This window comes from Malus domestica, chromosome 13 (assembly GCF_042453785.1).
Source record: "Malus domestica chromosome 13, GDT2T_hap1".
In the NCBI taxonomy this organism is placed as follows: Eukaryota; Viridiplantae; Streptophyta; class Magnoliopsida; order Rosales; family Rosaceae; genus Malus; species Malus domestica.
Genome location: NC_091673.1, coordinates 11,433,707 through 11,447,843, shown reverse-complemented (window position 1 = coordinate 11,447,843; position 14,137 = coordinate 11,433,707).

Here is a 14,137-nt window from a genome sequence, read left to right as displayed (position 1 = left end):
CAACTGCTAGATCAGCTAGTTTTTTTATGGTCCATTTACCTGTTTTCCATCCTCCAAACATTTCCACTTGAATTCAACCAATCTTTCCAGACCATATTCTTTCTTAGTGAGCCCAATTAAAACAGACAAGTACTCCTCCAATGCTCGCCGCAGTTTAGATATAGTAGATCCACCAGTATCCTCTGCAACCAAGACAATCTGATTGCGAAGCGATGACAGTCTGTCAACAAGATCTTTTGGAATGAGGCCTCTAAGACGCTTTTAAACATCAGATTGAGCCGGGATTTGCGTAGACGGGACAAATACCACGACTTCAAGGACAGTGAGAGAGCTGTGAAGCTTCCATATCTATGTTTCTATCTCACTGTTCTATCTCAGATATGTGAAGCTCCAGGACATGAGCGCTATTCGCATCCATATTTTCGAATATAGGGTCGGCTTGTTGGTAGCAATCGGCACCGGGTGTGCACTGCACCCAGCTGATGTCACTCTCAATGTCAAGCACCATGGAGGCCTGACTCAATGGTTTTCAAATCCCGACTCGGGAGAAATACTCGCCACTACCATGACTCGTCTTGAAAATGATGGGGCCCTCAAAACCATCCGCATCGAGCTGTAACCCGATGTCGGTTTCCATGGGTTTAAAGTCCGACTTGGCGATACCTCTAACGGCTAGATCTAGCTGAGTGGTGAGAGATCGAACTTGTTGGATGCGTTCATGTTCTGGCCATGAGAAGCTCTGAAAGCCAGCTGATCGAAATGCGTAATTTGCTTCTTCACCGGGGACGACGATGGAGGAGAATATGGGAAGTCGACAACGGGAAATGAGGAAAACGAGGCTGATGGTGCAGTGCTCGATGGAGAAGGAGCGGCGGGATCGATCGTTGGACCCAAAACGATGCCGCTGAATCGAGCCGTATGTAGAGAAATCACCGCTGAACCGGTCGTTGTCGGAGTGCTGCGAGGGTTGAATTGCTATTTTCATCTGCGGCCCGTGCGACTGCACCTGGCTTGGTCGGGTATTGCGGGTCCACGAGGCTTGTCATGACTCAAACGTAATAGGCTACCGAGCCAAACTCTAATGAAGCTGAAGATTTTGACACCGGAATTGGAAGGTGTTTGATTTTAGGGGCTTGTCATGACTGGCTGCTCTTTTTCTGGCGAGGTGGGAGAAAACAGGACAAGCCAATGACGAAAATAGGACAACCCATCTTGATGCAGATCTCAATGACTAAAAAGCACACAACCCCAGAAACAAGATAGAAAGATGGAAAATGGGTTTTTGGATGGTTTCTTAAAACTGCAGAGTCTACGAAGGTTTTCTGGGTTCTTGGGTTTCTGCGGATTCACGGTGGAGCTGAAAAAAATGAAAGAGAACCGACATAACTTTTCGTGTCGATTCCCACAGACGGCACCAAATGTTGATGCACAAAACCAAAGGTCTTGAAACAACGTAAATCCGACCGTGAATCTGCATGTAATGTAAATAACACAAGATGTATCGTGGTTCACACAAGGTTTGGGCTACGTCCACACTGATTATATTTATGAGGAAAAGAGAGCTCTGAATGAAAGTGAGAGCTTTGAGAGGGTGTGGAGCCTTAGGAATTGGCCTCCTCTCATTGTGAGGGTGAGGGGTCCTTTTATAGAATAAGGATTCCTCACTTATTACATATTTGCCCTTTCCTTTATTACATAATTACATTTAAGCCCCCAAGTATTTGTACGAGATCTAAATACGAGGCCCTAAATATGGTATAAACACAGTCCATGTGTGGGCCGACGTAACTAGATGTCGTCTTCAACTGATACTCGATATGAGGCGATGCTCAATCTGAAATGATGCTCAACTAGAAGTAGCACATGTTGAGAGGCTGGTCTGCTTGTGGCTTATGTTGCCTCGGTTGGCTCGGCTTTGAAGGTGAGGGAATCCCTTTTATAGAATAAGGGCTCACTCCTCAATAGATAAATGATGGGCTAGAGTTGATGCTCGCGGCGATGCTCTCTAATGATGGTGAGGGAGTCCTTTTTATAGAATAAAGGCTCACTCCTCAATACATAAATGATGGGCTAGAGTTGATGCTCGCGGCGAGGCGGTTGCTCAACAGGTGACGATGCCTTCTAATGATGGTGAGGGAGTCCCTTTTATAAAATAAGGGCTCGCTCCTCATTACATGAATAATGGGTGCTCTCTAATGAAAGTGAGGGAGTCCCTTTTATAGAATAAAGGCTCGCTCCTCAATACATGAATAATGGGCTAAGTCCCCCAAGTATTTTTCGTGAGGCCCAATATATGGTACATAGTGTAGTCCCCCAAGTCTTCAGTCAATAGAGTCTGTTGGCTGGAGACTTCAAATTGAATCCATGTATGGGCCGAAGTGGCGGTTGTTCGGATACGGTATTTGTATACCCTGCACTGAAGCTTTGTAGGTGAAGCTTTGCAAGTGAAGCTTTGAAGCTAGTGCTTTTGTAAATGAAGCTAGTGCTTTTGTAAATGAAGCTTTTGAAGCTGGAGCTCTGTAAATGAAGCTTTTGAAGCTGGAGTTCTGTAAATGAAGTTTTTGAAGCTGATTGACATGAGTGATGCTTATGAATGTTTATGTTGATTGACATGAGTGATGCTCATAAATGTTGACATGAGTGATGCTCATGGATGTTGACATGAGTGATGCTCATGAATGTTGACATGAATAATGGTCATGAATGTTTACGTATGATTGACATGAGTGATGCTTATGAATGTTTATGTATGATTGACATGAGTGATGCTTATGTATAATTTTGAAGTACTGGACGTACTTTTGATCACCTGGTTGGTGATAATAGAGGGCCTGGCTGCCGAATAATTTTTTGTAGTACTGTGCGTACTTTTGATCACCTGGTTGGTGATAATAGCGGCAGGATGCCGAATAAATTTGGAGCCATAAGGCCTAGCTCTTTTGAGCATATGGGCCTTTGCCCTCCACATGACATTGCAACCCATTATTTTGGGCTTGCCGTTTTTTTTTTACCCTCTGATGAGGTTTATACAGATATCTCCGAAAGATACAAAAAATAAATTACATCATTCAAAAATAAATCTGACCCTTTGCTCAATGGGTCATGCTTATAATTCCTTATTCTGCAGGCCATCAGCATCGCAATTATGTCTGCTTCTTTTTATCTTCTTTTGCTTTCTGCTATTGCTTTTGCTTTTACTTTCTCTTTTCCATTTCCTGCATGTTCTCCTGTAAAACGTAACAGCTGCCTGGATAGCCTTGACACCACCCACTTGCTTTTCTTGCTTTTCTTTATGTCTCTCCACCTGGCAGACAAAAGGAATCATGATAGAATTAATAGGAAGCTTATCTTTTGCTTTTCTTGATCTCCCCGCTCATTGCTTTTGCTTTCTGTATTCCTTTTCTCTAAAGTGACAACACTTGTTTTTCTTGATTGATGTTCTTCTGCAGATTTTGAGTTTTGAGATCCACCTTGACCAGAGCCCACATCAGCAGCTCTCTGTTCTTCGAGTCTAGCTTCTGCTCATTGTGATAATAGCTTCGAAGTACGACAGATAGATAATGTATACTTTAAAGGATTCGTCGTTGCCTTGACCCCTTGTTTGATCAGGACTTTTATCCATCTGTGAGAAACTATCCAGGGAAACTCCGGCCTGTGGAACTTCAGGGAAACTCTGACAGGGAAACTCCGACGGCAACCTGTGTCTTGGACGACGGCAACCTGTGCCTTGGACGACGGCAACCTGTCCAGGGGAACTCCGACGGAGAGCTCGAGAGCCGAAACTTCAGGCTCCGTCACGGCAAGGCAAGTGGTGTGCACATTCCGGCTGAGACGTCGGTTGGGTCTGCCATGGACGTGGGAGTTCAGAGAGAGCTAAGCAACTCTAGGATTGTTGGTTTCGACTTTATTGGCAACATGAAGAATGAGGATGATTTCGACAAGGGACGATGGCACAATCTCATTGTCGAAAGCCGTCTCCCCGAGGTTCCCGGCAGTCTGGGTTCGAGTTATTCGCCTCCGCAGTGGCTGCTGAGGTGGCTAATCCGAAACACCCCTTCTTGACGACGGCGCCATTCTCCTTCACTTTCTATCAAAACCTCATATCTCAATCACACTACTGGTTCTTCCTACTTCCTCGATGGTGGGTGATCAGATCATATTTATATATATTTTTACTTCGAATTCACTCGTCTTTTCTTAGTTAGTTCCTTATATTTTTGAGCTATTTACGTTATTTTTGTGTTTATAGGATTTGTTATGCAAAGAAAATAAAAATAGAACAAGTGAAATTTTATGTAATAAATTCGTCAAAACTGTCTGTGTAGATCAGCTTTTAAATTAAATTAAAAATTATATTTAATAATGATAAGTCGTGATGATGTTTGAAACATCATCATGATGGTTTTGTTTTGTTTTGTAGAAGAAAAGAAAGGAACGGACGGAAAAAGAATCCAAGGGAGAGGAGAGAACCTGCAGAGAAATAAGGTGGAAAAAAATAAAAAATAAAGAATAGGAAGCTGCCTCTTGCAGCAAGGCAGAGAGTAGTAGGCGTGAATAGAGGGAGAGGAGAGCACGTGAAAGGGGATGGAAAGGGCTGCCTTTGCAGCTGGCCAGAGAAAAAAAGAAAAAAAAAGAAAAAAGAGGAGTCCACGCGGAGGGAATAAAAGAGACCAACAGAAAATAGAAAAAAAAGAAGGGAAAGAAAAGCTGCTTTGGCAGCTGGGGGGTCAGGGAGAGACGGAAAGCAGAAGGGAGCACAGGGAGCTGCCCTTTTGGGCAGCGTGAGAGTGGAGAGAGCAAAGGAGAGAGGGCTGCCTTGGCAGCGTGTGAAGAAAAGCACACGGAACAGGAATTGGAGAGCAGAAAGCTGCCTTTGGGCAGCGTGAGGGACAGAAAATAGAAAGAAAATAGAGGGAGGTCAGAGAGGTTAGAAGAGAGTAGCGCGGATGGGAGGAGGACAGAGACAACGTCAGGTGGACAGAAGCTGCAAGCCTTCTCTCTCTCGGTTAAATCTTTCTAAAACTTCTATTTTATTTCTATTTTTAATAATGTGTAAATAAATTGATTTTGGCTAGAGGTTAATTCAAAGCCATGATATATTTGTAATATGAATTGATTACCTTCAGTTGTGATTTCTAAGTTGTGATTTAATTTGCTTAACTGCTTGATTGATAACTTATTTTTGTATGTCGATTAAGGATGCATACTTAATTTACATGCATGAATTTGATGCTAGAATATAAATGAATTTCACCTAATCGTTATGAACTTATATTCACAAGTAGTGAAGGTTGTTATCTACAATCGTGTTAAGTAAATTCTTGGCAAGAGTATCATGCTTTTCATAGTTACGAATGCCTCGTCAATGCTTATAGTTTTCACAAAGTTTAATGATCTTTGATTGTATCTCTATTGTGCTTTTCACGTAGGGGACTTTTGAAGAATGTTTTGAATTGTTGTATGCGTTTTCCCGTCCAATTCAATAACTTAAGGAAAACTTGAAGATTAAAAAAGTGATGTTCACGGTTAATCTGAAGTGTTGAGATTCACAACTTATTGAAAGAACAACTGAAAATCAATTTAGGTTGCATATGTGTCATGTGTGGAGAAGAACCCTCTAGCTAATCCATCACCTATCCTTTCACCTTAATTTCATGTTTTTGTCAATTCTGTAATTTATTTAAGTTTAATTTACTTCTCATCAAAACCAAACCCCCCATTATTAAATTATATTATTTAGTTAGTTTTCATTGTTGTTAGTCTTTTAATTCAATTTCCGTCCATTTCAATTCCTAGTGTCTATTTTGATTGTTTTTATTATTTTGAGTCATTTTAAGTGTGTTTCGAATTATTAGAGTTTTTAGCCTAGTTTTGTGTCCTTGAGTCTTGTTTAATATTTTTTACTTTGTTTTTTATGTTTTTAAGAGGTTTTAGCAAGCCCTCCTAATCCCCGGCCTAGAACGATACCCTACTTATACTTATACTACAATTGACAAAAAGAGGGTTTAATTTTGTGTGTGAACTTATTTTACGCATCAAATTTTGGCGCCGTTGCCGGGGATTAGTAACTTTGCTAATCCTTTTATTTTTGTTTTTGTTTATGTTTATATTGGTGTTTGTGTATTTTACTTTTGATATTTGATTTATTTTTCTTTCTTTGATTTTAGGCACAAATGGAGCTGAGGGAAATTTAAAGGAAAGATGCGTCCGGCTAAAGACGTTAAATCAAGCGCTTCTTGGGAGGCAACCCAAGCATTCAACGAAGGGAGACTTTGGAATCGCTAACCCAATCAGATTTGCAATTTTACACCCTTATCTTTACTGCTTTCATTTTGTTTTGTTTAGTTAGTTGTGTTATTTGTTTGATTTCTGTGAGTTTGTATTATTTAGTTTAAGTGTGGGGGAAGGTTAACCAAAGTCTTTCTACTTTAATTTACATAAAAAAAAAATAAAAAAAAAAATAAAAAAAAAAGATATAAAAAATAAAAAATAAAAAAAAAAAGATAAAATTTAAAATTAATGATAAATAAAAAAAAATTACATAAAAAAAAATAAATAAATAAAAAAAAAAAAAGAAAAAAAAAAAAAGTACAAATATTTTACAATGATGTAAACTAATAGTATTCATTGGTCGGGTGGTGCTTCAGTAGTAGGCGGGGCTTCAGCAGTCGGCGGGGCCACAGAAAGAGGAGGCGGCAGAGGTTGATCAGTTGGAGCTTCACTACGCGGTGCCGCCCCTGAAGACGAAGGCAGATGCGGTTGGAACAAACCCACAAACCTCCGATGATCAAGTAAAATTTGACCATCGGTGTCCTGCATCTGGTCAATCTTCCTCTTCATGCTGGTGGCATAGCTGTGTGCGAGCTTGTGCAATTCCTTATTCTCATGCTTGAGCCCTTTAATCTCTTACTTGAGACTCTGTATTTCAGCCACCAAGGATTCAACGTGACGGGTTCGGGCATATAGGCGTTGGGCCATGTTGGATACGGAACCCGCACACTGCACACTGAGAGCCAGAGACTCCTTGACCGCCAATTCATCAGACCGCCTTGCGAGCAGTCTGTTATCTCTGGGAGTGACAAGGTTTCGGGCCACCACCGCAGCGGTCATGTCATTTTTCATCATCGAATCCCCCACGGTAAGGGGACCGGTAGGGGATATGAAGGATGGCCGCCATATGTTGTCTGGTGAAGGAGGAGCTGCCTCTTCACCAATGTTCAAGTCAAAACGACGATCAGAAGGGCCAGACATTTTTCAGAGGTGGTAAAGAAAGAAGAGAGTCGGAATGATCAAGATTAAACAAGTGCAAGAAGGGAGTGTTTACAGGAGGGTACTCAAGTGTGTTGTGGAACAAGCTTAACGTCTCTATAAAAAGGAAGAAATCAAAGAGGCGCTCCTCAGAGAAGCGTCCTCTCGCAAATCGAAGAGTCAGGGCTCCGTTCTCAAACGTCTGATTCTTTTCTCAAAAGAGGAGTTTCCTTTCTCAAAAGCCGGATTCTTTTCTCAAAAGAGGCGTTTCATTTCTTAAAGGCTGGGCTTGCTCAGAAACCACGAGCCGAACCCCGGATTTCAAAAGATCAATTTGTCCAGACGTGTCGTCACTTGTCAAACGCAAATTGCTTTGCGGAAATCTCGGGCAATTTGTCGAAGCACCAATTCAGAAATCGAAGAGGGAAATTCAACAGTCAAAGACACGCTAGCTTTCTCAAAAGCTGGGCTTCAACCCACGGGAAAATCTTCTTTTCCAGATTTATCCGCACGTGTCACATGCTACCTCTACAATCGACGATGCTCAGAGCTCGAAGCGCCGATTACAGATATCAATGAGGAATCAGCTTTGCGGAAATTACGGGCAGCTTTGTCAGAAAGCGCGTAATTTGTATTCTTCACCCATCCACCGGCTGCCGACACTAAGTGAGAGAACAGTTCCGGTTGTGAAGACAAGTCCTATAAGTTTCTACCTTCGCCTTCCACAGCAAAAGCACACTCTCTCAGCACACCCTCTCAACACCTCTTCATCTCCGAAAATGCATTCCCAAAGAATCCTCTCGAGTCACTCTGTGTTCCTCATTCCTTGGGATACTCCTGCGAACAACCCATTCAAAGCAAAAGTATTTCATATCATAAAGGTTGAAAGCAAGAGTATCTCATATCATGCTTTCTCCATGTCCTTCTCCTTGTCTTTGTTTTCCGACAAGGAGAAAGAGAGCAATCAGCCAGCATTTGGTATCAATCTTCCAATCTGGAGCCAACTGCCTGGAACCCCTTCCTGATTGCTTACCTAGCCTTGCTCTCGAGTACTCATCTTCATCATTTTATGCTTTCTCTTCGTCTACCACATCTGCCTGGGGGACAGTAAGGGAAGTGAAAATGATACCTCGAAGCATGTGGAGACAATTCAGCTAGGGACAAGGAGAAAGAAAGCAAGAGGTGGGCACTTGGAAAGATTGAAGAAAGAAATAAGGACCAACACCTTTCCCTCGTGCCTGCCCGTTGTGCAGAAGAAACAAGCAGAGAAGAATGCAGCTTGCACAATCATCCCAGCGGAAGGAGTCCGAACTGAGGAACTAGAGAAGCTGCCACATCTGCTTGGAGAACAAATAAGGAACTGCAACATAACCAAAGAGCAAAGCTTCGCCGTACAATATCATAAAATCATCACTTGCAAGTGAAAAGCTAAGTGTCACCCTGTTCAAGAGGAAAGCTGTGGAAAGTCAACAAGCACGACCAATGATTACTTATTAGTTTTATTCATTATCTTTTATCGTAATTTTCAATTTTTCGTTTGCAATTTTTTTTAATTAATTTTCTTGCGTACTTAACTGAATTTTTCCTTTTCTTTGCAGGAACTTTTGGTTATTTCCACCCTTGAAGTTGATTGCAGAATTTTAGCTTGAGGGTCATCGCTTGATTTTACTGCAAATTAGGGAAGTTTTCAGTCCAATTGCTTTATTTTGTTTTTTTTATTATTTTGTTTATTTTATTTATTTTTGCATTATAGTGTTTTCTGACATTGGGGACAATGTCAAGTTTAAGTGTGGGGGTAGAAATCTCTAGAATTTCATTTGTTTCTGTGTTGTTGCTTTTTATTTTTTATTTTTTTTTAGTTTTGTTTTCTCTATAAAAAAAAAAATCGGAAAATTTAAAAAATCCAAAAATATTGTCTTGTTTCCCTTATTGTTTTGAATTAGATTTTTTGTTAGTTTCCCGACCCAATGATATAATTAGATCGAATTTGAATCATGATTATCAAGAACTTAGTTATCATGTGTTTTGTGAAATTCCTAATTCTCTTGTTAGTTTTGTACATGTTTGATCATCTTTGAAAAACCAAATGCACATAACCTTGTTAATGTGAAACTAAAGTATGACTTAAAGCTTCATATGTGAATTTAGTGACCATATACATCCTATGTGAGTTTTTGAGCCTATTGAAAGTGTGTGCATTTTTCATACACTCCTATTCTTTCATGTGTGATGAACTTATGTGAGATACATCTCTAGAACTTGCGTAACGATCTTTCGAAATGTTTGTCATTGATTGCATGAACTTGGAAATGATGGAGGCATTAAGTTTACCACCATGGCCCAAATAACCATGTTTCCCAACAGAAAAAATGATATCATTAGATTGCCAATTTGAGCCGTGTTTGTTGAGCCTTTTATTTCTTATCACCAGATATGTCTACCCTTATACCTGAAATATTTTTCCTTACCCTTTCCAAGCGAGCAATGCGAGATTGTCTTATGAGAAATGTTTGTGAAGTACTTTAAAGGTGTTTGGCAAAAGAATAAGTGTGGGGGTATTTCATGTTTGTATTTAAAAAAAAAAAAAAAAAAAAAAAAAAAAAAAAAAAAAAAAGAAAGAAAGATTGTATACAAAGAAAATAAAAAGTTTTTAAAGTTTCAGTTTAAGAGTATGGTTGGAGGTGCTAGAAGAATTGCTGGAGAGCTTGAGTTCTTATAAATCTAAAGAAAAGAATTGCTTGCAATGTAGCTTGGAACTTGTGTTTTCCTATTCTTTCATTTCAATAACCCTATCCCTAAGCCTCATTACATCCAATAAAAGTCCTCTTGATTTAAGTTTTGCAATTATGACTGTGGAGAAGTGATCTTTATGCAAGCTTATGGTAGAAATTTTACATTTGTTTCTTTGAGCGAAACACATTAAAACTAAACACATGTGTGATTGAGTGCATATCCCGTGAGAAGGTCGCTAGTTTGCATATGATGATTTTAAAAATAAAAACTTGAAATTGCATTAGCATGGCTATCTCACACACTACACTTCAAGGATGATTTAAAGATTACTGCTAATATTTGAATAAGGAAGATGAACTTGGATTAGTTCCTTGATGCTAGCTATGGTTCTTGATGATTTGTTTTCTTGAATGAAATTCTATGAGGGTCACATAGAGGGAAGCTAATGTTTTTCATGTTATTACTTTTTCATAATTTCTTTGTTTTGCTCGAGGACTAGCAAAAGTTAAGTGTGGGGGTATTTGATCGGATCATATTTATATATATTTTTACTTCGAATTCACTCGTCTTTTCTTAGTTAGTTCCTTATATTTTTGAGCTATTTACGTTATTTTTGTGTTTATAGGATTTGTTATGCAAAGAAAATAAAAATAGAACAAGTGAAATTTTATGTAATAAATTCGTCAAAACTGTCTGTGTAGATCAGCTTTTAAATTAAATTAAAAATTATATTTAATAATGATAAGTCGTGATGATGTTTGAAACATCATCATGATGGTTTTGTTTTGTTTTGTAGAAGAAAAGAAAGGAACGGACGGAAAAAGAATCCAAGGGAGAGGAGAGAACCTGCAGAGAAATAAGGTGGAAAAAAATAAAAAATAAAGAATAGGAAGCTGCCTCTTGCAGCAAGGCAGAGAGTAGTAGGCGTGAATAGAGGGAGAGGAGAGCACGTGAAAGGGGATGGAAAGGGCTGCCTTTGCAGCTGGCCAGAGAAAAAAAGAAAAAAAAAGAAAAAAGAGGAGTCCACGCGGAGGGAATAAAAGAGACCAACAGAAAATAGAAAAAAAAGAAGGGAAAGAAAAGCTGCTTTGGCAGCTGGGGGGTCAGGGAGAGACGGAAAGCAGAAGGGAGCACAGGGAGCTGCCCTTTTGGGCAGCGTGAGAGTGGAGAGAGCAAAGGAGAGAGGGCTGCCTTGGCAGCGTGTGAAGAAAAGCACACGGAACAGGAATTGGAGAGCGGAAAGCTGCCTTTGGGCAGCGTGAGGGACAGAAAATAGAAAGAAAATAGAGGGAGGTCAGAGAGGTTAGAAGAGAGTAGCGCGGATGGGAGGAGGACAGAGACAACGTCAGGTGGACAGAAGCTGCAAGCCTTCTCTCTCTCGGTTAAATCTTTCTAAAACTTCTATTTTATTTCTATTTTTAATAATGTGTAAATAAATTGATTTTGGCTAGAGGTTAATTCAAAGCCATGATATATTTGTAATATGAATTGATTACCTTCAGTTGTGATTTCTAAGTTGTGATTTAATTTGCTTAACTGCTTGATTGATAACTTATTTTTGTATGTCGATTAAGGATGCATACTTAATTTACATGCATGAATTTGATGCTAGAATATAAATGAATTTCACCTAATCGTTATGAACTTATATTCACAAGTAGTGAAGGTTGTTATCTACAATCGTGTTAAGTAAATTCTTGGCAAGAGTATCATGCTTTTCATAGTTACGAATGCCTCGTCAATGCTTATAGTTTTCACAAAGTTTAATGATCTTTGATTGTATCTCTATTGTGCTTTTCACGTAGGGGACTTTTGAAGAATGTTTTGAATTGTTGTATGCGTTTTCCCGTCCAATTCAATAACTTAAGGAAAACTTGAAGATTAAAAAAGTGATGTTCACGGTTAATCTGAAGTGTTGAGATTCACAACTTATTGAAAGAACAACTGAAAATCAATTTAGGTTGCATATGTGTCATGTGTGGAGAAGAACCCTCTAGCTAATCCATCACCTATCCTTTCACCTTAATTTCATGTTTTTGTCAATTCTGTAATTTATTTAAGTTTAATTTACTTCTCATCAAAACCAAACCCCCCATTATTAAATTATATTATTTAGTTAGTTTTCATTGTTGTTAGTCTTTTAATTCAATTTCCGTCCATTTCAATTCCTAGTGTCTATTTTGATTGTTTTTATTATTTTGAGTCATTTTAAGTGTGTTTCGAATTATTAGAGTTTTTAGCCTAGTTTTGTGTCCTTGAGTCTTGTTTAATATTTTTTACTTTGTTTTTTTATGTTTTTAAGAGGTTTTAGCAAGCCCTCCTAATCCCCGGCCTAGAACGATACCCTACTTATACTTATACTACAATTGACAAAAAGAGGGTTTAATTTTGTGTGTGAACTTATTTTACGCATCAGTGGGATTGCCACGGCTGTCGAAGATCTGCCTAGCCTTGATGTTCTGGATCGTCGCCATGGATGGATGTAGAGAGAGAGAAATTTGAGGGTGGTTTTCTTGTTGTTCAGCTGCAGAGAGATGCAATCGGAGATTCTGTGGCTTTGTTTACTGCAACCTCTCCGCCTACTGCTTCTCTCTTTCCAGGAAGCATATAGTGCGATGAACAAGACAAATTGTGGCGAAGCTGTTTTTCTTGTTTTTTGTGTGATTCAAATATACAGAGTAGATTGCCCCCAAAATAAAAGAAGGCAGACACGAAGTAGGTTTCTTTTTCGTTTTTGGGTTTTTGTGATTTTGCAGATTCACGGCGGAGGTGAAAAAATGAAAGAGAACCGACATAACTTTTCGTATCGATTCCCACAGACGGCGCCAAATGTTGATGCACAAAACTGGAGGGGTCTTGGAACAACATAAATCCGATCGTGAATCTGCAAGAAAGTAAATAACACAAGATGTATCGTGGTTCACCCCAATGTTTGGGCTACGTCCACACTGATTATTGTATTTCTCTGAGAGGATTGTGAGGGAGAGAGCCTCTGTAATGAATATGAGAGGCTTTGAGAGGGTGATAGGCTTTGGGGATCTCAGGCCTAAGAATTGGCCTCCCTTAATGAGTAGAGTGAGGAGTACTTTTATAGAATAAGGGCTCCTCACTTATTACATATTTGCCCCTTCACTTATTACATAATTACATTTGAGTCCCCCGAGTATTTATACAGGGTCTAAATACGGAGGTCCTAAGTATGGTACAAACAGACAATAATGTGTATTTTAGAGTATGTATTTTTAATACATAAATTACGTGTTATAATATTAGTGTAATTTTGAAATTACATTCTTAACTGTTGAAAGAAATAAATGATGGAAACACCTGGTTTATAAAATTTTACAAGATGCACCACATCTATTCATATCTAATCTTACGATCATGATATAAGGGATTTTGTTGCTCAACTCGTTAAGGGCATCTATTCGTAAACTCAAGATCATGCGCTAAATTTATATAAGAAACAATTGAGATACAAATCCTCAATTTTGATTCTCATTCAGTCATCTTTATATCTCCCCGATTACTATACAAAACAAAAGAGCCGTTTGCAGAGATGGCGGAGTTGTTGGCATGCATATTAATTAGCCCCGACCCACTCAAAGATAAGGACACGAAATTAACATCCATGCATGTTTACTTTGCCCAAACTCCATGAAACCTAATCATATATCTATTGGGAGTTACCGGCTCCACAAAAGCATCATTTTATTAGTCGCAAGCATGTGCTTCTCTTAGCAGTTACATCAGTAGTACTGACCAAGCACGCATGTTTCTGCTTTATATAAATATTGAATTTTACCATGAAATAGTGAATTGAATGAGTCTGCTTTAGAACAGTAAAGTCAATTGCTTTTGAAAGGATATAACAGAATAAGTTGCATTCGCAGTACTATATTGCACGCACTTGATTAATTTGTTTATTATTCGGAGTTGGATAGATATGATGTTGTTTGGCCAGCTAGCGTTGTAAACTAAGTTAGGTATATAAATGTTTGTTCCAGGCTTCCAGCTAGGTTACAGAAACAAATAACATAGTATATATCTTCCACTAATTTTACTTAATAATATATATATACATATATATATATATATATATTATCTATATATATTCTTTTGCTAACTTTTTTTTATATGGAATCAAAGCTTAAAA